This window comes from Elaeis guineensis, chromosome 13 (assembly GCF_000442705.2).
Source record: "Elaeis guineensis isolate ETL-2024a chromosome 13, EG11, whole genome shotgun sequence".
In the NCBI taxonomy this organism is placed as follows: domain Eukaryota; kingdom Viridiplantae; phylum Streptophyta; class Magnoliopsida; order Arecales; family Arecaceae; genus Elaeis; species Elaeis guineensis.
Genome location: NC_026005.2, coordinates 50,102,651 through 50,129,909, shown reverse-complemented (window position 1 = coordinate 50,129,909; position 27,259 = coordinate 50,102,651).

Below are 27,259 nucleotides of genomic sequence, written 5' to 3'. Positions count from 1 at the left end.
TCAGTCCACAGAAGCAATGGCGCGATCCACCGAAACAGGTTCGCGGTCTATGGTGCGGCTCACAGGTGGGCGGAAGCTTTTTTGCATGATCTGACGGTCCAAATTCATCTAGAGTCCGATCTAACGGCCGCTGTTCGTCTTCACTTTGAATAGGAAATTAACTGCACTAATCAACGCTCCAGATTTCATCAAGCATGCGATCGGATGGCCAGTATCATTTCCGACTATGAATAGGACATAAAAAGTGCGATCCGATGGCCAGAAATTCATCTGAAGTGCAATCCAACAGCTAAAAATGTTCCTGATCAAGGGAAGGATTTAATCAATGATTTTTGGGCAGATCTGTGCGGTCTAAACGCAATCTAATGGCTAGAAATTAATCATACGGGTATTATACGAATTCTAAGGGTTTTGGGACTCTTTTTGCTACCAAAAAAAGATAAAAAATTTATCTATAAATAGAAGATCTGAGAATAAGAGTAGAAAAGAGAAAAAATTAGTGGAAAAGCAAAGAAAAATTAGAGAAAAAAATAAAGAAGTTTTAGGGATCATAGAGAAATGATGAATATGGAGCTAGAGATCTTGATACTTGGCTAAATCCCTTCAATCCAGGAATACGATGAAGTCTGTAAATAAATTTTTATTTTTTTATATATTTAATTTTTATGCAATAAAATTATGCTTTTATTTCATATCTTTCTATTTTTTTGATGTATTAATCTAGCCTATACGGCCTATACCTTTTACTGACGTACCGTGATCCCTGGATATGATCCGTGCCTAGGAGAGATAGATCGTGACATATTAGATTAAATCTTATATCTTGTAATTAAATTTAGATAGTTTATACTCTGATAGGATGAGCCGTAATCTACTGATACAGTCCATATTCCTTAGAGATAAGCTATACTAATATCTTAATCACAAGAATTAATATTGTAATATAAAAAAAATAAATCTAATTTACATGGTGGATTCAAAATTTTTAAATTATTTTTCTAACTTATTTTTTTATAAATTAATTTATATTTTTAATTTAATTTTTATTATTTTATTTTTTTTTAATCCTTCTACAATCAATTCTCTTTTATTTCTTCTTTAAAAAAAAGATAATCGTCCTAAATCTCTGTAGAAACGATCTTGACTCACCTTATCTATATAGTTTGAGTTGATTTTTATTCTTGACCACCTACGACAGTGATCATATTGCATGATTCGGATCCATACCATATCGAATCGATTGGTACGGTCCAGTTCAGATCATTTTTTAAAATAGATTAGAACCGTGCTGGTTTGGACCGGTACAGAATACTATATCATTATCAGTATAGGACTCAAGAGTAAGCTTTCTTCTTTTCTAAAACAAGATTTTCTTACCTGGTATAGCTTTAAAATAGTGGAGGATTTTATAAATTACTTGCAAGTATTCTTCTTTTGGATCATGTGTAAACTGACTGACTACATTTACAGAGTAGGCTATGTCTGGTCTCGTATGTGAGAGATAAATTAATCTCCTTATAAGTCTTTGATATCTTCTCTTATTAGCTGAGCTACTCTCAGTTTTTTCAATCCCATGATTATAATAAATAGCGTACTTACTGCTTTACTGCATAGATTTTTGATTTTTTTAAGAAGATTTAGTGTATATTTTTGTTGAAAGATAAATATATCATTTTTTGAGTAAGCCACTTCAATACCTAGAAAGTATTTTAGTTTTTTTAATTTTTTAATCTCAAATTTTTTAGCCAATCTTTTTCTAAGAGATTCTCTTTCAACTGCATCATTTTCTATCACAATAATATCATCTACATACACTAGTAAAGCTGTAACTTCACCTTTACCTAAGTATTTTATAAATAACGTGTGGTCTCTCTGGCTTTGTTTGTATCCTATTCTCAGCATTGCCTTTATAAAATTTTCAAACCATGCTCTAGGAGATTATTTTAGGTCGTACAAAGTCATTTTCAAATGATAGATTTTATCAGCTCCAAAATCTCCATCAAATCCGGATGGTGGCTCCATAAAGACCTCTTCTCCCAAATCTCCATGTAGAAATGTATTCTTCACATCAAATTACTGCAAATCTCAATCAAACATAGCAGCAAGAGATAATAGAATTCTTAAAGCATTCATTTGTGCTATTGGTATAAAAGTTTTATGGTAGTCTATCCCATAGATTTGTGTATATTTTTTTGCAACTAATCTTGTCTTGTACCTCTCAAGAGATATATCTACTTTGTATTTTAAAGTGTAAATTCATTTGCATCCAATTGGTTGTTTCTCTTTTGGCCTAGTCATAACCTATCAAGTCTTATTCTTTTCTAGTGCAGTCATTTTTTCTTTCATGACTTGTACCCACTTCTTGTCCGTTAATTCTTTTTGTATGGTTTTAGAGATATCAATTGAGTCTAAGGTAGTGAGAAAACTTTTATGTTATAAAAAAAAATGATGAAGGGAGACAAATTGCAAAATTGGATAGAGTAGATATTGAGTGCACTTTTTGGTGACTTTTTTAAGGTAATTGGAAGATCTAGGTCTTGAGAAATAGGCTCTTTAGGAATAGATTCATTAAGAATAGATAGAATTAAATGATAACCTCAACTTTTAAGTCAGTATTTGATAAAACTGAATGATAATCTTGATTTTTAGATTGGTATTTCATAGAACTGAAAGATAACCTCGACCTTCAGATCGATATTTGATAGAACTGAATAATAATCTAGACCTTCAGATCGGTATTTTATAGAACTGAAAGATAACCTCGACTCTCCGATTGATATTTTATAAAACTGAAAGATAGTCTTGACCTTTAAGTTGGTATTTGAGAGATCTCATCTTCGCTTGTGCCTCTCGAAGCTTTACTGATTCAAAGATTAGATTTGGAGAGATTTTATCTCCATTTGGACCTCATGGGACTATACCAATTTGGAGATTGGATTTAGGGAGATCTTATCTCCATTTGGGCCTCTCAGAATTTTATCGATTCAGAAATTGAATTTGGAGAGATCTTATCTCCATGCCTCTCGGGGCTCTACTAATCCGAAGATTGGATTTTGAGGAGATTTTATCTCTATACCTTTCGAGGCTTTACCAATCTGGAGATTGGATTTTAAGGAGATCTTATCTCTATTTGTGTCTCTTGAAGCTCTAGCAATCCGAAGATTGGATTTTGAGGATCTTATCTCCACTATTGACCTTTCTATTGAGGTCAGTATTTTCATGAGTGGGGCTTTTTGATGAACCACTGTTTAACTAGGTTTTACTAGGTTTAACTACACAAAAAAGGTACTTTATCAAAAAAAAAACATAAAAAAGGCATAAGTCATGGACCAATATTGGTGCTTGTTGCCATCACAATCCCCTATAATGTTGTGCTCAAACTAAGTAGATAGGAAGACAGATCACAAAATACACAAAGAAATCAATACAAGCCCCAACAAGAAAACAACATAGTTTGAAGCATTGTCTCTTCTTCTTTCGATTGTATGTTCTGTCTCCATTTTTCTAAGCTTTCATAGTAGCCCTATGATAACTTGCCTCTCACGATTACTGACTAGAGAGTTACACCAAGCAAAGTACCCATATGCACCAGATTGTTAGAAGAAAAAAGAAAATAATAGGTCAAACTTGAAGTCATTTGATCAGAAGTCAACTAAGTTGGAGAAGAAAAGAAAGATAGCCAACCCAGCCCATAGCTCTTGCACTCGAAAAATCTCCTCCCTAGGTTGGCCTCTGTCCATAAAGGTTTTAATAAAATACTTTTCCCACAAAAATAGATAAGGATGACCGCATTAGGGACTTCTATCTATAAAAAAAAAAAGATAAATTTTCTCTTTCTCTCTCAATCTCTTTTTTCCCTTGTAGGATCTATGTTTTCTCTCAAATCAGAGCTCCTCCTCTCTCGTTTTGGTAGAAATTTGGTCTCCAACAACCTAATGACATGACACATTCCCTCTCAATTGACTCTCTATGCCACGTCTTGGATTTATAAGTCACATCCAAAGCTATCTATGTAGTTTCATTTGATTACCAATGGAATGGTGATGGTAACGACTAAAATAGGATCAATCCATAACATTAGGGATTTGATTGAAATATTTCAAATATTAGGGACTTGAACAATTTTATATCAAAACCTCAAGGACTAATTTAGTAATTAAGCCATTCATTTTAACTATGAAAGATGTTGAAGATCATATTACGGTTAAAAAAGATACAATAAGAAACTGACAAACTACAATTTCATATGAAACTTCAGATACTATCATCTCTCCAATTTTTAATATTAGATATAATATTTTGTATTGTGTATTGTATTCTTTTCTAATAAATTTCTATTAATAAGTAGCAGGATGTCTATGCATGCATTCACTCCAATAAGATTTTTGCATCAATATGTGAGCATTGAAAGGTTAAAGGATGTGTTATCGAGATATTGAAAATATAAGTAATAAAAAGATCTACATTCAACCTCTTATTATGGAGGATGGTTCTCAAAGATGATGAGGTAGACACTAATTTAGATAAATTTTTGATTTGCTTGACATCAACAATTTATAAACACTATAATATATTAAATTATAAATAATATAATACATTAACTAATGTTTTCTTCCCCTAAAAGTGCAAGGAGATTGAAATAATAATTTGCAATCAATAGATAATAACTGATATTTTCTTCCTTGAGAAGGGAGAGAAGATGAAATTAAAAAGTTTAGAGATATTTTTAAGCAAGATAGTTTATTTGAGCTATTTTGTGTTAAAAAATATTTTTTTCAAAGATCTATGAGAACAATAATTCTATACTTAAATTCTTCAATGCAATTTGTGACATTGATAGTATGTATAAAGTAAAAAGAACTAATATTTTATAGTTATTTATTATTGGTGCTTGTTTATATCCATAGGGATTGTATGTTGTCCAGAAAGATAGTAACCCAAAAGAAAGGATGAATTAATTATTTAAAAACTTTAACCAAATCTAATATCTAAGATAGTTAAGTGCTTTAAATTAATCTAGCTTAAATGATTGTCGGATAAAAGCAATATGCAACAGCAGAATTAAAAGATAAAATAAGCTATGCAAGAATTAAGACAATGCTAGCCAAGAAATAAAAGTAAATCAAGCAAGCACAATAATGTATAACACAAATACGATCAAATTTATAGTGGTCTGGTGCAACCCCATATCTACATCACTTCTCAAGAATCCCTTTGAAAGTTCTTAAATCTATGCACTAATTTCTCTCTTTTCTTCTCTTTTTAATAGTATTTAATGTTTCTCACTCAAATTGATGATTTTCTCTTTTAAATCCTCTTGACTATATTTTCAATTGATTCTCTAATCTTTTGCAAGCTTAAAAGTGACTTAAGAGTGAGTTTTAACTACTAGAAAGATTGAACTAGCCATTAGAGCCAAAAACTAGCTGTTAGAAAAGTACAGAAAACTAGTTGTTATTGCAATCCCATGCTTGGAGTTGGCTCTAATTCCATTCGAGTTGGCTCGAAATGCAATCCGAGTCGGCTAGATCTCTGTAGGAGTCAGCTAATTCTCAATTCTGTAAAATTCAGCTTTCTATCCTTCCGAGAGAGTCGATTCGGATTGTTCATGATGTTAGAATTTGATGCCTCGAGATTTGATTCATACTGAGCCCATAGCAAGATTTGCGATGACGAACGGAATCCAACAAGCCTAAGATCAGTCCAAACAGAGTTCAGATGGAGAAATTACGTGCAGAAAAAATTCGAAGGAGATGGCACGATCCACAAGGCGATAGAGGCCGACAAAGGCCATGGCGGTGCGGTGGTGCATGATCCAGTGCGTGGATGCACAAGTGTGCTCGAGAGGCGGCCCAGGCCCAGGCGAGCGTGTGCAGTGCGGCCCGCATTATTTTCTCATACGATCCATGCATAGTGCATGGACCAGCAATTCATGGTGACCCGTGTGGATTGGGCATACTTTTTTTCTGGATTTTGTGCGATCCACGGTGGACCGACGGGCATTTCAGACTGGTTTCTTACGGTCCACGATGGGTTCTTATGGATTGATGCACAATCGGACAATCGCAGGGCTTGCGATCAAGATCCAATGACTGTGAGTCGTTCCAAGTGATCAGAGATCATGATGGGGCACGATCTGATGGCCAATTTCAAATCTGAGATGCGATCGGATGGTCAAGAAGTAACAGGAGTTTGATTCAGAGTCTTATTCCTATCTCAGCTAAGTTTCAGGTCTTTAAAAGACCCTATGGCGAAATAGAGAGTAGACTGGTGGCTTTAGTTGTTTGGCAAAAGATCCAGAGCAGCAGCATACCGAGAGGTGCCAGCAAAGAGCAGAAGCAGGGTACTTCAGGCAGACTGTCAAGCAGCGGACAGCGGTCACTTTAAGGGTTCAAGGGGATCTTCTTAGAGAGAGAGCTTTTTGAGAGAGAGCTTCTTGTGAGGGAGAGATTGGGTGTATGAGGGTTGAGGGTGTGATCTCCTCTTGTAATTTTTTTTTCTTATAGTGAAGCTTGTATGTCCCGTGGAGGCGAGTCTTTTGGCTGATTCATGTATTTGATTTTTTTATTTTATTTCTTCTTTCTTTCTGCTGTGACGCATGGTATCGAAAAGATCTTATGGAGGTGGTGTCCTAGCTAGACATCCCCAATAAGCGATATCAGAGAAGGTGATACTCCAACAAGTAGTATCAGAGCGAGATGGTACTAGGACGTAGATTATGATGGTGGTGAGCAAGATTGAAGATAGAGAAGATAGGCTCAATTAAGATAGAGATTAACAGGTTTGATGGAAAGAGCAATTTTTCTTTGTGGTAGGCAAAGGTGAAGAACGTGTTTATCCAGTAAGGGTTGATCGATTCTCTCTCATGGGAGGAGAATTGACTACCATGGAGGTACAGGATTGGAGGTGACTCCAGATGCAGACGGTGAGTATGATTCGCTAGTATCTAGCAGATGAGATAGTGATCCATGTGCTTGATGAAACTTCTCCGATGGTGCTATGATCGAAATATCTCACCAACACTTTTTTTTTTCTAAAGGCAGTTCTACCAACTACAGATGATTGAGGGATATAGCGTGTAGGAGCATCTTAGTCACTTCTAGAAGATCCTCATCGATCTTCTCAGCATTGACAAAAAGGTTAAGGAAAAGACCAGGGCACTGGTTTTGCTAGTGTCGCTTCTCCTTTCGTATGAGTCCATGATGACTGCTCTTCTAGTGGGAAAGAGCACCATCAAGATGGATGAGGTCATTACGGTGATTCTTCAGAATAAGATTCTCAGGAGGGAGAACCTAGTTTCGAGCTCCGATAGTAACAGCTCAGCTTTGATAGTTTCTAGAGAAGTAGGAGGTGGTAGATGGAGCGATAGGAGATCGCGACAAGGGCGGTCCATGTCCAAGATGAGAGACTTTAGTAAGATCAAATGTTATTAGTGTGACGAGTTGGGACATCTAACCAGAGATTGCTCTCAACTTAGGGATCGGATGAGGGCTACTGCAGCGACAGTCAGTAGTGAGTCAGAGGATGATGTCTTGGAGATATCTGATGATGTATCTACTTCTTTCAGTAGTGAATTTTAGATTCTACATACACCTATCATATATGTTACAGAGAGAAGCAATTTGACTCTCTGAAAAATAGTGAGGGCATATTTATCTATCGGATAGATCGAGCTGTGCGATCAGAAGCATTGGGACGGTCAGCTGGAGGACATATGATGGTGCGGTAAGGAGATTGGGGGAGGTTCAATACATATCCAATTTCAAACAGAATCTTATCTTATTGAGCAGACTGAATTCGAGAGGCTATAGGATGGTAGCTGGTGGAGGAATCCTGAAGGTGTTGCACAGCGATAGGATTATTCTGATGGAGAAGAAGAGGATGAGAGGATATTACTACCTGATGGGAGCCTAGTGCGAGGTGGAGTTTCAAGAGCCAGGAAGAGCTCAGAACGAGGTGGAGCTCTAAGTGGAGGTGGATCGGGCACAAGATGCAAGACTCGAGAGGATGAGAGACGATATTGTAGGGTAAGATTCCTATTACCGTAGGATGATACCCTGATCAGATCTTAGGTCAGGAGGAGCACATCATACAATGAAGATGGAATCAAGCGATTTGGCTTGACTCCCATATTTTTCCATCCATGATCAGCAGTTGATGGCCCTAAGGCATGGGGGCGAGGAGATCCGAAGCTCTCAGAGTTAGGAGAAAGCCAAATGTTGAATCGAAATAAAGATTGTTAGGATTTGATATCTCGAAATTCGGTTCACACTAACTCACAGCGAGGTCCACGACAATGAACTAAGTCCAACAAGCCTAAGATCAGTCCAAATGGAGTCCAGATGGAGAAATTACGTGTGGAAGAAGTCCGAAGGAGGTGGCAAGGCCCATGAGGTGGCGAAGGCTGGCAGTGAACCGACGGAGGCTGCGGCAGCGTGTGGCCTGATCGCAAGCGCGGGAGCACGTGGGGTGTGGCCCAGATCCAAGCGGGCGTGCGTAGCATGGCCTGCATGATTTTCTCACACGGTCCACGTGCAGTGCATGGACCGACAGTTCATGGTGACCCACATGGATTGGACAGGCATTTTTCCTGAGTTTCGCACAGTCCACGATGGATCGGTGGGCATTTTAGACTGGTCTTTCACGGTCCACGACGGGTTCTCATGGATCAGTGCGCGATCTGATGGTTTGCAGGGCTTGCGGTCAAGATCCAATGGCTGTAAGCCATTCCAAGTGATCAGAGGTCATGATGGGGTGCGATCCAATGATCAGTTTCAAATATGAGATGCGATCGAATGGTCGAGAAGCAACAAGAGTCCAATTTAAAGTTCGACTTCTATCTCAACTGAGTTTCAGGTCTTTAAAAGATCCTATGGTGAAACAGAGAGTAGACTGATGGCTTTGGTTGTTCGATAGAGGATCCAAAGTAGTAGCAGATCGAGAGACACTGATAGAGAGCAGGAGCAGGATGCTTCAGGCAGACTGTCAGGAAGCAGACAGCAGTTGCTTCAGGGGTTCAAAGGAATCTTTCTAGAGAGAACTTTTGTAAGAGAGAGCTTCTTGTGAGGGAGAGATTGGGTGTACGAGAATTGAGAGTATGATCTCCTCTTGTAATTTTTTTTTTTCATAGTAAAGCTTGCATGCCTCATGGTGGCGAGCCTTTTGGCTGATCCATGTATTTGATTATTTCTGTTTTATTTATTTTTTCTTTCTTCTACGATGCATGGTATCAAAAAAATCCTGTGGAGGTGGTGTCCTGGCTAGACATCTCCAATAAGCGATATCAGAGTAAGTGATACTCTAACACACAAGTCAACTCACTAACTGTGCTAAGGTATTCTAACATATTTATCACATTTTCGATCCAAGATCGCAAGCTGAGGGTCATGGCAACCGCCACATCTCATCATGAAATCATAAAGTAACAGTAGAATAAAATTCAAATAATTTATATTCAACTTTATTTTTAAATAACTAAATCAAATATCTTATAAAATAATATTTTATTATTTTTTATCAATTTTTAATAAATTTTAATTTAAAATAAAATATTAAAATCTACCTCTAACTTATTCTTCCATATCAAATCTCTGAATCAAGCTAATCTTCTGAATCGATAAAAATAGTAAAACATAAAGTAATAAGCTAGATAGCCTATTAAGCAATGTACACCTTAGCTAGATTAATTCAATAATAATAATATATTAAAAATAAGCATGCAAATTGCATCAATTTAAAATATACAATACTAATAAATTCATGCAAATATAGTCTTTTCAAAATTTATTTTCAAATTTATTTTTATTCAAAAATCGATTCCTTTCAAAATATCACATGCATCTCGATAGTTCATGAACTAAATTAAAACACCATAGCATAACCCCCAATAGCAAGGTATCAAAGTACCAGCGTACAATTCCCACTGATAGATGTCAGAGATCCAATACCACTTGTTGTAGTAAAAAGAAAAAAGAAATAAAAGAGACAATCAAATACGTAGATTAGTCCGAGGCTTACTGATAAATCGTATATTTTTATATTTATTTTAGATATTTTTGATAATTTATGATGCTAATATTTTTAAAAAAAATTAATTTCATAAATAAATTAACTTTTTTTATAAAAATAAATAATTTTAAAAAATATGAAATTAGAGTATATTTAAGAAAAATAGATGTCAAGTTAATTAAACAATTTAAGCATCAAATAAAGAAGAATTAACGAGTAATTCAATTCATATTTTTTTTAATTTTTCAGGCACAAAATTCAAACAAAATCAAGCCAAAATATTTCAAAAAACTATTTTTTTAGCCTTCGGTGCACAGTGGACCGGACGCTCGATCCATAGAATCAAGGACATGGTCCACGAGCATAGTTCATGGTGCATAACATGGTTTACAGGTGGACGACTCATTTTTGCATAATCGGATGGCAGAGATCACTCCAAACATGAGATCATATAGTCCAGAACGTGCTTTACCATATCCAATGGTGATGGCCCACTTTAAGTGCGTGATCCGATAGCCCAAATTAGTTTGAAGCAAGATCGGATGGCTGTGGTTAGCTGTCAGCTGAAAACTAAATGATGAAGGATTTTTGTGCGTGATCCGATAGCCGAAACTCGATCTGATGTCCGATCCAATGGTCAGATGCGATCCTGACTGTGAATAGGAAATCCGATGTGCTGATCAATGGCCCAAATTTAATCAATCGTGTGATCCAACAGCTATCATTGATCCCGACTATGATGAAGAGTTTAACGATGATTTTTGGACTGATCTGGACGGTCCAAAAAAGATCCAACAGTCAGAATTAAGGGACACGGGTTTAACACAATTTTAAGAGATTTTAGGACTCATTTTACTATCAAAAAAAGATAAAAAATTCACTTATAAATAAGGAGGTCCGAGAATAAGAGAAAAAATAGAAAAAATCAATGAAAAAAATAAACAAATAAAAAAAAAGAAAAATTTAAGGATCCAAGGAGAAGAAGGAGAGAAGCAGTTCGCTCTACGGAGTGCGAAGAAAAAAGGAAAGGTCGTCAACCATCTTTCCAACGAGACTGCACCAATCAACTTTAGATCTTTATTACAGTTTTATTTTATTATATTATTTTTTTTTTAATTTTTTATAATTAAATTTTAATTTTAATTGATATAAAAAAAATTTTTTGCATTTCAAATTCTTATCTTTTATTTTTATTGTAAGTAGATGCTAAGATCTAGTTAGTAGATCTTAGTACCACTTTATTTTTATGTTCTTTAAATTTATATCTTTTATTTTTATTAAAAGTAGAAGCTAGGATCTAAGTAGTAGATCTTAGTATCTGATTTATTTTTTATACTTTTAATTTCTATTTTCTGACTTAAATTATTTTTCTCAAAATTTTATTTTTTATAAAATCAAAGATTTCAAATCAAAGTACTACTTTCTCTATGGATTCGATCTGACTCACTACTCCCTACGTATTTTTAATTTTTATTAAAGTCAAAATTAATTTGATAATCATGGTGTCCTAACGACAACATCGCCATCCTATCAATTTTTGATGCCGTTGTTGGGGAATGCATCAATTTTAATATTTGATTTTTTTAATTTTTTTATAAATATAACTTACTAATTTTTTTAATTTTTTTTATTTTTTTATAAAAAAAAAGAGAGAATAAAAGAAGGATGAAATGCTTCAATTTGGTGAGATCAATCCTAACCCTAATCCTAAACTACTTTTTTTTTTAGTATTAATTGCTATTTTTTTTTCAAATTAATATGAAATTCACCCATATAAATCTAATAAAAATCGAATGACAAGAGTAAAAACTTGATTATTTAGAAGCATTCATCATCTTAGATTTACTTTTGATGATCGTTGGAGATAAGATAAGCTTTTAATTTTGATTAATTTTACGTACATAATTTAGTTGCATAAAATCTCTTGTTTGAAATTGATTGTGCATATTCATCTCAAATCAACTTAAGGACAACACCCATTAACAACATAAGGTGAAAATTTCATCACCCTTTCTTAGTCCAAAAACCACCAATCAGCATCTTGCATTAACCCAAACCTAATTAAAATTAAGTAGACGTTGGCTCCTAGGATCAATTGAGTTTAGTTTGAGTATTGTGATGAAGTCAAGTGCAAAGTAAGTTTGGACTCACCCCTGAAACTGGTGTTTAAGGTAAAAGGTTACAAAGGCTAAGCTTAGGTGGAGTCGTGGTTATTTAATTGGTTCCTTTAACTTACCCGATCAATTCAATTGGTGTTTAAGGCAAGCAACGAGGGGGACCCCCACGACTCCACCTCTTACTTGACTAGTTGAAGGAAGTAAGAACAAACCCAACTTGCATCTAGACTAAGCCACTCTATATGAACTGTTAGGTCTAAGAAATCTGTAGGTGTCTAGGTTTAATTGGTTGCTAACTTGATTGCTATTAACACTTAACTATAACTAATTCTTCTCATCTATCATCTTTAGGTATAGGACTTTCTTAAAGTTCTCACCTTTAGAACCTCTCTCTTTCTTCTCTTTCTCTTTTCTTTCTCTCTATTCTTAAAAAAAAAAATTTCGACCACCATTAGGTTGCGCACTGGTACATGCACGGTAGGAGATCTCTTTATTCTGACCTAGTTGAACCTAATCCTAAAATTGAATGACTGATTCACGTTAAACTTGAAAATTAAATGGCTAAAAACCCTAGAGAACCATCTAGGCAGATGAAGATATATTTTATTCCTTCCACCTATAATCCATTGACTTATATCCATTTACTTGATATCCCTGCAAGCCATTATGAGATCAAGTCGATCACAATCCAAATACTCCCATCTTTCTATGGGAACACCAATGAAGATCTTTACAAGCATCTAGATGAGTTCTTAGAAATCTGCTTTACAGTGAAGATTCAAAATTTTATCGATGATGTACTTAGATTGATCCTATTCTCCTTTTCACTTAAGGATAAAGCCAAGTATTGGCTTGGCACAATAGAAAGATCAATCCAAACTTGGGCTGAAATACAGCACGAGTTTCCTAAAAAATTCTATCCCATAGGTCGAACCAACACCATGAGTCGAGCCATCATTGGATTTGCTCAACTTTCAGGGGAACAAATTTATAAGTCATGGGAGAGACTTAAAAAACTTCTTAGAAAATACCCACACCATGGCCTATCTAAGTGGCAAATTGTTTAAGCTTTCTATGAGGATTTAGGTAACCAGTATAGACAGATAGTTGATGCATCTTGTGGAGGTATATTCATGAGTAAGAGTGAGGAGGAAGCCTATACTTTATTTGAAATCTTGAGTAAAAGTTTGATCAATCATACTTCATTATCTTCTTATGAAAGATTGATCCCTCCCCAAAAGCGGACAAAAATTTTTGAGATCAAACAAACAGACTCTAGTTCTAAGGCTGACTTGAATCTAATAACTCAAAAATTAGACAAAATCGACCTTCTTATCTAGAAGTTAGATCAGTTCCTAATCCTAGGTCAACAATTTCCTGCGCAATACATACCACCTCCCAATTATCAGGAGATTTATTCTATCTGTGCTAGCCCAGCCCATCATGTGAGTGAATATCTCATGACTGTACAGTTTTCATCTTTCATTCAAGAACAAGTTCAAGCTGCCCAAAGTTACTCCAAGCCTATCAATGACCCATTCTCAAACACATATAATCCAGATTGGAGGAACCATTCTAATTTTTTTTGGAGACCTCAATAGACTTAGGCTCCGATCCAAATTTCTCTTGTGTAAAACTTTTAAAATAGACTCCAATACTAGAATTATGTCTATAATATAGATCAGTATAGTCAGCCTATCCAGCTACCATATCACAATCAGCCATCATATCCACCTCATCAACAGACCAATCTAGTCGATGATAGATTTAATCAACTCCAACAATTGATAATAATCCAACAGCAATCTATCGCTAGACTAGAAGCATAAAGAGGACAATTAGCTAAGTCTACCATGAGGAGAGAATCAGGTCAATTGCCTAGCTAACCGATACTAAATCTCAGGAACAACCCATCCACCCACCAACCACCTGGACCTAGTCATCAGTCTAATGTCCCACTTAAGAATCTCCAATTTGAGAATGCCAATATAATTACTGAACTTAAAAGTGGTAAGATTCTTAAAGACCCATATCAAAATCAAGTGAGAGAGGCTAGTACTGATGCTATCCAAAATAAGAACTTGAAAGAAGAGGTTAGTACTGAGACTAATTGATGAATACTTAATTTAAATCGCTAGAAACACTAAATATTATAATAATTGATGTTATTTTATTAAAATTTGATGCTCTCTAGTCTATTTTACAGATAATTAAGAGTTTGAATTTGTATGACTCAAATTAAACTCAAATTGGATCAGACTTGAGTGAACCAAGCAATCAGCTCCTATTCTAGTGTGAACACGACTTAAAGATCAACAGAGAAGAATCAATATAAAGATCTAAGGGTCCTTATTCACACTTTCACCTCTCTTTTCATGAAATCCTAATCTTTTCACTCTATAAATAGAACTCCAAGATCTCCATCTTCTTCAATCAAGCCAACCCTAAGTTCTCTTCAAGCTTCTCTCTTTCTCTCTCCTTTTTCTTCTTCTCCATAAGTCTAGGAGAGGTACTAACCCTAGCACGACATCATATTCCTCTATAGATCTCTTTTTCACATCCCATCAAATATAGAAGAGGTTCAAATCCTAGTGCCGCTATTCTTTCTCTTCTATATACCCACATCCATCAACTTTTCTTCCTTGGAGTTTCTAGACCAAACCTTTCAGCCATCCTGTCGCTGTCTGCATAGAGAAAGATGAAAGATTCAAGGAGACACATCCATCATCGGATGCAGTAAGAAGATCAACTTGGTTTAGTTGTCTTATATCATAATTTTATTTCTTTTCTTTATGTACGCTTCTTTATTTGATTAATGAAAAATAATTTTATTATAATTTTTATACTTCTTTCTTAGTTTCTTACAATCTATTATTCTGTTCTTTTGCATTTTCGAAACAATCAACTAAGATTCCTGTGGATACGATCCTGACTCACCCTATCTATATCATAATGAGTAGGATTAATTTTGATGTGTTACAACATGCATCACTAATCCAATAGAAAAACCTTAGCCCGAAACTGGTACTAAAGCTGATTTTAATTTGAGTGAAAAAGATAAAGAAAAGAAGAGAGTAGATGAGTTATCCAAGATATATAAATTAAGAGTTTCATTTTCTTTAGTCCTAGAAGCTGATTCTTCCCACAAAAAGCAAGGAGCACGCAACGAGAAACTAATAGAGTTGTTTAAGCAAATTTACATTAATCTACCCCTCCTTGATGTGATTCAGCACGTTCTAGCTTACGCAAAATTTTTTAAGAAACTCTACACCCAAAAGCGTGAGTCACAAACCATAATGAGAATTGTGCTGTTTGAGGATGTTAGTGCAGTCCTGTTGAATCCATTACCTCATAAAATGAAAGATCCTAGTGCTCCTTTGATTTTATGTATTATAAGAGGCATCACCTTTGATCGAGCCTTGTTAGACTTAGGGGCTAGTGTGAACCTACTTCCAACCTCAGTTTATAAAAAATTTGGGATTGGACAACTGAAAGCCACATCGATTATTCTGCAATTAGCCGATAAATCTGTAAAAATGCCACGTGGTCTGATTGAGGATGTCTTAGTTAGAGTGAATCAATGTTATTTTTTAGTAGACTTCCTCATACTTGATATGGAACCATCCCAAGAGCTGAATTAAAATCGCATAATTTTAGGACATCCATTTCTAGCCACTGCCAATACCAATATCAATTGTAAAACAAAAGCCATGGATATTTTTTTTTGAGATCAAAAGGTAAAAATTAATATTTTTAATGCCTCAAAATACAATCAAAAGGAGAAAAACTATTCGGTAGTTGACTTAATAGATGAAATAGTTGAATTCGATTTCTCTTTAAAATTAATAAAAAATAATTTTTTGGATGAGCTTATTGAAAAAATTCAAGTCCAGGAGGTAAATGCCCAGTTTGATTCACCTCACCTATCTTACCCACTAGAATTTATCAATCTAGTATTCAACACGAGGTAGGTGAAAGAATTTGCATTGGTCTGGCTGAAGACAATAAACTTAACACTTTCTGGGAGGTAATCCAGCTCTGCTTTTTGATATCTTTTGCATTTTATTTAGGTTAATCGAGTCTTGCTTAGTATTTTTGATAGAGATTTGAAGATAATATTGATCAAATTGGGAGGAGAACCAATTTTGAAAATATTTCTGGATCAGGTGACATCTCTCTTTTTTTTTCTCTTTGTATGCATCTTTTATTTTTTCTACTCTATTGAGGACAATATCGATTAAGTTGGTGGAGAATAATAATAATAATAATAATTTTAAGTTCTCGAGTAAGTTAGTATTTAGCATTTAAGTACTTGATTATACTTAAAAATCGAATCAAACCAAATATTTTTAAAAGAAAATTGATGCACAGACCAGAAAGTTTGTGAGATATTGAGGGATTAAATATTAAGAAAATCTAATAAAGAGTTAAATTTAGAACTTAAACAGTTTTCTTTGAGCATTTCTAAATATTCCTACCAGTATCAAAGAAGAGTTTACTTTCTATGAGCTTATGTAGGATAATTATATGTTTCTTCATATACATATATAAAAGAGAGAGAAAAGAGTTTTCAAGTACTTCATGCTGAGTAACCGGGCTTCTTTATTTAAGTAAGCATTGAGCTTCATATCAAAAGATATGAAGGATAAAGAAATTTTGTTATAAAATTAATTTTAACTCGTAGTCTGTTTAATTCGAGCAAGTAAGTCCGAGGAGTATTCTATATCTGATGCTCTAAAGCCATCTGATTCAGAAGTCATTGGCTGAAAATATGATACATGCGTCATACAGAAAGCTTAAGGGATTAAGATACTCAATAGCAGTACAATATTAAAAAAAATATAAAAAAAATTAATAAATGAAAGATGGAAGTAACAATATACTTGTCCATGTGAAGATTAATGATTTAGAGATAAAGGTAGGGATAATTTAAAAAAGGTTCAAAAAAAATTTAGTATTCTTGGCTTAACTTTCACATTGATTAGTATGAATACCCTAATGACATACCTTACTCACGCTCTACTGAACATTAGTGGCCTTTTTAAAAATTATCTGATAAAATTAGAAACTCTAAGTTAAATAATACTTAATTCTAAATTCTTTCTTTACTCGAGGACGAACAAAGATCAAGTTAAGAAGTGTGATAAGTCATATATTTTTATATTTATTTTAGATATTTTTGATAATTTATGGTGCTAACATCTTCCAAAAAAAATTTAATTTCATAAATAAATTAGATTTTTTTACAAAAATAAATAATTAAAAAAAATAAAATTAGAACATATTTATGAAAAATAGATGTCAAGTTAATTAAGTAATTTAAGCATCAAAATAATAAAAAATTAATGAGTAATTTAATTTATATTTTTTTCTATTTTTCAAGCACAAAATCTGAGCAAAATTAAGTCAAAATACCCCAAAAAATTATTTTTTAGCCTTCAATGCATGGTGGACTGACCAATCAGTCCATAGAATCAAGGATGTGATTCACGAGCATAGTTTGTGGTGCATGATGTGGTTCACAGATGAGCAACTCATTTTTGCACGATCGGACAGTTGAGATCACTCCAAATACGAGATCGGACGGTCCAAAATGTGCTTTACCATATCCAGCGATGGTGGCCCACTTTGAGTGCGCGATCCGACGGTCCAAATTGGTTTGAAGCAAGATTGGATGGCTGTGGTTGGCTACCGACTGAAAACTAAATGATGAAGGATTTCTATGCATGATCTGATGGCCGAAACTCGATTTGATGTCTGATCCGACGGTCAGAAGCGATCCCGACTGTGAATAGAAAATCCGATGCACTGATCAACGGTCCAAATTTAATCAATCATGTGATCCAATGACTGTCGTTGATCCCGACTATGATGAGGAGTTTAACGATGATTTTTGGGCTGATCTGGACAGTCCAAACAAGATCCAATGGTTAGAATTAAGGGACACGGGTTTAACATAATTTTAAGAGATTTTAGGACTCCTTTTACTACCAGAAAAGGATGAAAAATTCATCTACAAATAAGGAGATCTAGGAATAAGAGAAAAAGCAAAGAAAATTAGTGAAAAAAAATAAAAAAAATAAAAAAAAATTAAGAGAGATTTAGAGATCCAAGGAGAATAAGGAGAGAAGTCAGTTCGCTCTACAAAGTACGAAAGAAGAAGGAGAGGTTATTAACCATCTTTTCGATGAGACTGCATCGATCAATATCAGATCTTTATTACAGTTTTATTTTATTTTATTTTATTATTTTTTTAATTTTTTATAATTAAATTTTAATTTTAATTAATATAAAATTTATTTTTTTATACTTTAAATTTTTATCTTTTATTTTTATTGCAAGTAGATGCTAGGATCTAGTTAGTAGATCTTAGTACCAATTTATTTTTATACTCTTTAAATTCATATCTTTTATTTTTATTGCAAGTAGAAGATAGGATCTAAATAGTAGATCTTAGTACCCAATTTATTTTTCATACTTTTAATTTCTATTTTCTGACTTAAATTATTTTTTTTTTAATTTTATTTTATTTTTATAAAATCAAAGATTTAAATCAAAGTACTGTCTTCTCTATGGATTCGATCTAACTCACTGCTCTCTATGTATTTTTAATTTTTATTAAAGTCAAAATTAATTTGATAATCACAGTGTCCTAACGACAACATCGCGACCCTATCACTTACCTCCACGGGGTATGCAAGTTTCACTTATAAGAAAGAAATAAATACAAGAGGAGATACACTCTTAATTCTTATATACTAACCCTCTCTTTCAACCTAGAAGCACTCATCCATGCAATGCTCTCAAAGATAACTCAATGAGACCCTCTCACAGACCTATCATATTAGGATCCTCAACATTCTTGGATCCTGTGAAGCTCTCAACCACTACATCATGCCTCAACCTTTATCTCTAGACCACTCTCACAGCCATTCTAGGACACTCCTGATTGCTGTTGATGCCCTTGGCATTCTCATGGTCTCTCTCTGACCCACAATCTGCCTGAGACACCCTTGATCTCCCTGAGATCCACCCACGATCTCCTTGAGATGCCCTCGATCTCCCTGAGACCTGCTCTCGATCTTCCTGAGACGCCCTCATTCTACCTGAGACCCATCCTCGATCTCGTTGAGATGCCCTCGATCTCCCTGAGATGCTTTGCTTCATGCTCTTGGTCTCCCTAAGACCTGCTCTCGATCTTCTTGAGATGCTCTGTTGCACGCTCTCGATCTCCTTAAGATCTGCTCTCGATCTCCCTGAGATGCTCTGCTGCATGCTCTCCTGAGACCCGCTCTCGATCTCCCTAAGACGCCCTCTGCTATGCGATCTCTGTCTCCTTGAGATGCCCTCGATCTCCCTGAGACTTGCTCTTGATCTCCTTAAGATGCCCTTGATCTCCCTGAGATCCACTGCTAAGATGCATTGAGCCACACTCGCTTTGATCTCCACAGGCCATCAGGCCTCCTTTATAGAGCCAAAACCCACTCCAGATCAGAATCACAGCCCTGATCGAAGTCCAAAAATTTTCTGACCGTCCGATCACTTTTCCATGCTTTTCTGACCGTCTGATCGCACTCCTGTCCACCTGATCACGTGCGCTCATGACTGGCACCATCGAACTACACCCCGCGAGCTTCCTGGGCCATTGGATTGTGCAAAAACTCTCAAACATTGCGATATTTGTCATTTAGACCGACGCAATCCATAGAGGTCGCACGGACCGTGACATCCCATGCAGTCCATGATTCACCATGCCAAATCTCTTTGCCTGCATGCATGGTGCATGCCTGGACTGCACGCCCGCCTGGGCCACCTGCATCCATGCGCTTGCCTGGGCCTAGGCCGTGTGCTGGGCCAGCGCACACCTAGGTTGTGCGTCCTGCAAGCCTACGCATGCTGCATCTCTGAGCTTATTTTCAGGCTCCTCACATTGTGCACTGTGTGCTAGACTTCTCTGCATCTGGATCAAATTCAAGGTGCCATTTGACCTCCATCTAACTATGAGAGCTTCCATATCATCTCGCCTCTATGCCTTAGGGCAAATGCCGACTGTACATGGATGGGCAAACATGAGAGTCGAGCCACACCGCTCGATCCCATCTCTATCATGTGCTGTGACCTGAGACCTACTCGGAAAGCCTTCTGATGACATCATGTATCATCCTTTTGAGTCTCTCATCTCGTACCCGATCCATCTCCACCTAAAGCTCTACCTTGCACTGGACTCCCACTAGCATCCTCCATAATAGATGGTTTCTGTTTGCATAAAAGAGCATGGAACAATCCTTCATGATCGATCTTCATCTTGATTGTACCAGACTTCTTCATTTTTTTTAATCTTGATCACCACCGCTGTAACTTGGGCAACCGCACACTTTGATACCACCTGACTCTGATATCAATCACGCACTCCGATACCAACCTGGCTCGCTGGTGCCATCTGGCTCTGATATCTATTGTTAGAGATTTGGTATCACTTGTTGCAGTAGAAAAAAAGAAAAAATAAAAGGGACACACAATTAAATGCATGGCTCAGCTTGAGGCTTACCTTCACGGGACATACAAGCTTCACTTATGAGAAAGAAATAAATACAAAAGGAGACACACTTTCAACTCTCATATACCAACCCTCTCTCTCATTCTAGAAGTACTCACCCATACAATACTCTCAAAGATAACCCAAGGAAACCCTCTCACAGATCACCATATCAGGGTCCTCGATGTCTCTGGACACTTCCTGTGAAGCTCTCGGCCACTACATCATGCCTCCGCCTCTGTCCTTAGGCTACTATCACAATCGTTCTAGGATACTCCTGAGATGCCCTTGGTCTCTCTGAGATCGCTCTCGATCTCCCTGAGACACCCTCGATCTCCCTGAGACCCGTTGTTGAGATGCACCGAGCTGCACTCGCTCTGATCTCTATAGGCCGTCAAGCCTCCTTTATAGAGCCAAAACCCATTCTAGATCGAAATCACAGTCCTGATCGAAGTCCAAAAAGTCCTTGACCGTCCGATCACTTCCACACACTTTTTTGGCTATCCGATTGTGCTCTTGCCCACCTGATCACGTTCGCTTATGACCACCACCGTAGGATCGCACCCCGTGAGCTTCCTGGACCGTTGGATCGCACAAAAACTCTCATACGCCGTGATATTTGCCATTTAGACTGGTGTGATCCACAGAGGTCATGTGGACCGCGACATCCCATGTTGTCCATAGTGGACCATGCCAAATCTCCTCACCCGCACGTAGGGCACGCACCTGGACCGCGCACCCGCCTGAGCCGCCCATGTCCGCACGCCTACCTAGGCCTGGGCCACGCACCTGTGCTGGCCCGCTCATGCCTGGGCACCCCCGCATTGGGCCAACGGGCACCTGGGCCATGCATCCCATGGGTGGGCCTGCGTGCACTTATGGGCCCCGCCCTACTGCGGGCCTGTGCACGCTACGTCACCTAGTTTATTTTCAGGCTCTTCGCATCATGCGCTGTGTGCTGGACTTCTCCGTATTTGGTCTTCATTGCTATGGGTCAAATTCAAGGCATCAAATTTTAACAACAAAGTATCGAAATGCCAGCATATAACTCCTACTGACAGGATATCGAAGTACTAGTGTATAACTCTCACTGGCAGGGTATCGAAATACCAACGCATAACCTTCATTGGTAGGATATCGAAATATCAACATACAACTCCTACTGGCAGGATATCGAAATATCAGTGCATAACCTCTATTGGTAGGATATCAAAGTACCAGTGTTTAGCCCCCACTGGCAAGATTCGAAGCATAGTTAGGTTACAAGTCAAAATCCACCTCAGATCAAACACAAATGCACATTCTAATTTGAAAAGTCATAAACCAGATGATGTTGAAATCAAATAATATAATCGATATTAAAATCAATACGATCAATCACAAATCATTTGATATATCGAAAAAAAGGGCATATCAGTAATCCAAAATATAATGCATCAAATTTATAAATCATGAATAATTTAATATAAAAAATATTTTATAATTTACTGATAAATCTAAAAAAAATCGTATTACTTACCTCATATGTATTCCAACAAATCCATACAATTTCATAAATTTTTTTTCAAAATCTTCGATTGTTAGATCATATCATAGTATCTTTCTATTGGATATTTTCTTGTCAAGATAACTATACCCCTAAACATAATTGAGTCCAATAATCAGAAAGGATATAAATAATTAAGGAAGACATGATGAATCTTAATCATATCCTATAGTTTTGGTTGGTCCAATCATATTAACTTTATCTAATCAAGGATGATTAAATATAAAGAATCTAGATCTAATCAAAGTGGGTGCCAACACACTGTTCGACAATTATAGATCTAGAACCTTCACTAAGCTGGATCAAAAATTATCAAAAAAAAAATTCTTTACTCAATTAATCTTAAAGAGATTACTTTTAGAAAGAGAAATCCATGAAAAGAGATGAATATTTTAAAGAGAGAAAGAAGAGAGGAGAAGTAAAATTTTAAGAGAGAGAAAGTGCAAGCCCTTGAAGAGAGAAGGGAGATAGGGAAGAGAGAAGGGAGAGAATCACTCTCTTTCTCTCTTTTTTTTCTTTTCCTTTTTTTTTCCTTTTTTTCTTTTTTTTTCTCTTCTTTCTTTCTTCCCATGACTTCTTTGGCAAAATAAGGGACCGTGTGGTCCCTTTTTGTTCTTTGGATCGAAAACTACATCCGACATGGCGGCAGTTGGTTGCTATTGCGGCTGCGATGGCCCAGCCTAAGAAATCCAGATCGGCGATCGGCAGTGACCACCGGAGCCAGAAAAATAAAAAAAAAAGGGGTGGAACCACAAAAACAACCCGAAATAGGAGAAGATTTGTCTTAAGAGAAATCTAGCGATTGTCGAGTGGAATTAAGACTCTGATGGTTGGAAAATCTAGAAAAAAGATCAACCTAAATTTCTTAGGTTCTTACCTAGCTTTTCTGACGATTTTTATGCTGAAATCTGGTGGCATAGTGATGGCTTCCATGAGAGAAAAGTCTAGATTAGCGGCGAACTTCATGAACTCTGGCTTGGGATCGAAAGGGGGTGGAGGGGCTCTTAAATAGAGTGGGAAGGAGGTGCCAAAATCCTTCTTGGATTCGAATTCCATCAATGTAGTTTGAATACGATGGGAATTCTTCTTCCCATCATGTTCTTTCTTTCTTTTGTGCTTTTTTTTTGCTTTAAGATTAGTACATCTATTTTGATTGGATTGGGGTATTATATTTTCTTCTCCTAAAAAAAATTTCATCCTCGAAATTTTTTTGACTTGAGTCCTCAAAAATTCAAATTATTTTTGCCTCAAGTTATAATCATCCTCTAATTTTCAAAATTGAATCATTTATCATCATATCTTTCAAATCAAATTGCTGTTCTGATTAGTTAAACATAATTCAGGCCACTATATTTCTACTGCGCACTCTGATTTAAATCCATCAATGCACTCTGTATCAATCTAAGTTTCTTAGTTGTATTACAATCCATACAAGTTATCATCCTAATATCCTAATGTCTTCCCACCTACACTCATATTTGATTCTATGTTTTATAATTTGTCCACTTATGCTCTAATATCATATAAATTATCATGCTCGCGATCTGAGATCATAAGTCGAGGATCATGGCAATCATCACATACCTATGGAGAACTTTTTCCACAAGCATGCAAGGTATCTCATCACGATATTATAAAGCAACAGCAGAATAAAATTCAAATAATTTATGTTTAACATTATTTTTAAATAACTAAATCAATATCTTACAAAATAATATTTCATAATTTTTCATCGACTTTCAATAAATTTTAATTTAAAATAAAATATCAAAGTCTGCCTCTAACTCACTCTCCCATATCGAATCTCCGAATCAAGCTAATCCTCTGAATCTGTAAAAATAGTAAAATATAGAGTAATGAACTAGACCGTCTAGTAAGCAATGTACACTTTAGCTAGATAAATTCAATAATAATAATATATTAAAAATAAGCATGTAAGTTGTATCAATTCAAAATATACAACATTAATAAATCTATTCAAAAATTGATTCCTTTCAAAACACACACTCATCTCGACAACCATGAACTAAATCAAAATACCACTGCATAACCTCCAATGGCAAGGTATCAAAGTACCAACGCACAATCTCTACTGATAGGATATCAAAATACTAGCATATAACCTTCACTGACAGGGTGTCGAAGTACCAGTGCATAACCTTCACTGACAGGATATCGAAATACCAGCACATAACCCTCACTGGTAACATATCAAAATACTAGCATACAATCTCTACTAGCAGGGTATCAAAATATTAGTATTTAACCTCCACTGATGGGGTTCGAAGCATAGTCAGATTGTGAGTCAAAATCTAAGATCAAACACAAATATACATTCTAATTTGAAAAGTCATAAATTGGATGACATTAAAATCAAATAATATAATCGATATCAAAATCAATATGATCAATCATAAATCATTGACATATCGAAAAAAAAAGTATATTCAATAATCCAAAATACAATGCATCAAATTTATAAACTATGAATAATTTAATATAAAAAATATTTTATAATTTACTGATAAATCTAAAAAAAGAGTCATATTATTTATCTCACACGTATTTCAACAAATTCATATAATTTCATAAATTTCTTTTCAAAATTTTTGATTCAAAATTTTTGATTCAAAATTTTTGATTCAAAATTTTTGATTCAAAAAGAGTCATATTATTTATCTCACATTATTTATCCCTCTGTTGGATATTTTTTTTCGAGACAACTACACCCCTAAACATAATTGAGTCCAATAATTAGAAAGGACATAAATAATTAACGAAGATAATGAATCGTAGTCGTATCCTATAATTTGGATCAGTCCAATCATGTTAACTTTATCCAATCAAGGATGAACAAATATAAAAAATCTCAATTTAATCAAGACGGATGCCAGCACGCTGTCCGACGATCGTGGATCTAGAACCTTCACTAAGTTGGATCAAAAATCATCAAAATAAAGTTTTTTACTCGATTAATCTTAAAGAGATTACTTCTAGAAAGAAAAATCCATGAAAAGACATAAATAATCTAGAGAGAGAAAATCTTAAAGAGAAAAAATATAGAGAGAAAATAATTTTTTTAGAGAGAGAAAGTGCAAGCTTTTGAAGAGAAAAGGGAGAGAGGGAAGAGGAAAGAGAGTGAATCACTGTCTTTCACCTTTTTTTTCTTTTTTTTTTTCCCCTTTTTTTCTTCTTCCCCTTTTTTTCTTCTTCTTTCTTTCTTCCCATGACTTCTTTGGCAAAATATGGACCATATGGTCTTTTTGTTCTTCAGATCGGAAGCTGCATCCGACATGGCAATGGTCGGCGGCTGTTGGGGCTACGGTGGCACAGTCGAAGAAATCCAGATCGACAATCGACAGTGACCATCGGAGCTGAAAAAATCAAAAAGAAAGACGGGCGGAGCCACGAAAACAATCTAAAATAGGGGAGGGTTTTTCTTAAGAGAAATCCAATGATTGTCGGGTGGAATCGAGACTCTAATAGTTGGAGAATCTAGGAAAAAGATCAACCTAAATTTTTTAGGTCCTTATCTAGCTTTTCTGATGATTTTTAGGCTGAAATCCGATGGCATAGTGATGGCTTCTGTGAGGGAAAACTTTGACAGATCAGCACCGAACTTCGTGAACTCTAGCTTAGGATCGAAAGGGGGTGGAGGGGCTCTTAAATAGAGTGGGAAGGAGGTGCCAAAATCCTTCTTGGATTCGAATTCCATTGGTGGAGTGGTCGAATACAATGGGAATTCTTCTTCCCATCGTGTTTTTTCTTTCTTTCGCCCCTTTTTTTGGCTTTAAGATTAGTACATCTATTTTAATTTGGTTGGGGTATTATAATATCGGAGTCTACTCGAAATCTTCTGAAGTCGGCTCCAAACCTTCCAACTTCATTCTTTTTCATATTTTAGCCTTTCAAACTTGAATTTTTTGTCTCTAGTGCTTCTAAATGATATTTGTTTCTTTCAATTTCATTTATCTTCACAATGAACCATCCAAACTTGTGAGAACTTATTCTTTTAAATACTTTAGTTTGACTTCTTGAGAAGATTTGTTCTTAAGATAAATTCTTCATTTTGGATACTTGAAAAATCCTGTATTCAACCTGGAAACACATGATTAGAATCAAAATTACTCAAAGTTAGGTAATCATCAAAATCAATTATAAGATCAACAATCTCTTCTTTTTTGATGACGATAAAATTTTGAGTATATGTGCACTAAAAATATAATATATTGCAATTAATTTACTAATATGAATCATGAAGTGAAGAAATAAGTACTTATTAACATATACTTCATGAATGCTTCAATGTATCTTAAATTCATCTTAAATTTAGATTTCAAAAAATAGTATACTCATTTTATATAATTGCAATTCAAGCAAATGAGTATTACAAGTATTTCAATCATGTGATCAATATAAGCATTTCAAGCCTATAATCATCTCAAGTATATACTCAACATCATACTCATATGATCATCTCAAGCATATACTCAACATCATACTCTCCTCCTTTTTGACAGCATCAAAAAGCTTAAGAAAAAGATTTAAAATGAATTATCAAAATCAAGCAAGACGAAAATCCAAGACATTCAATTTTTAGAATTTAATTTGAGTTCTTTCTTTTTCAAATTTTCTCTATGCTTTGAGCTTTAAAGATTCAATGAAGATAGAGTTTTTCAATACTAAGAATTTTCAGTATCAAAACCAAGCAAAAGATATGTTAAATTTTTTAAAAGACATCTCTTCCCCTTTTTTCCAAAAGGTATCAATCCATTAAGTTCAGAAAAAGATATACATTTTTTAAATTTATCTAAAATGATATCATATCAAGAATATATCAATGCAAAATATATTTGAGACTAAATATTCATTTCTTTTGCCAAAGATGAAGCAATAGAGTTTAAGACAAAAATAAACTATTTTATACCAATTATAAGAGTTATGATACCAATTGTGATAATATTTTTAAAAAATTCTACTTGATACCAATTATAAGAAGTTTGAGTTTGTATCTTTGAAAATAATCATTTAAAGTAAAAAATAATTAATTTA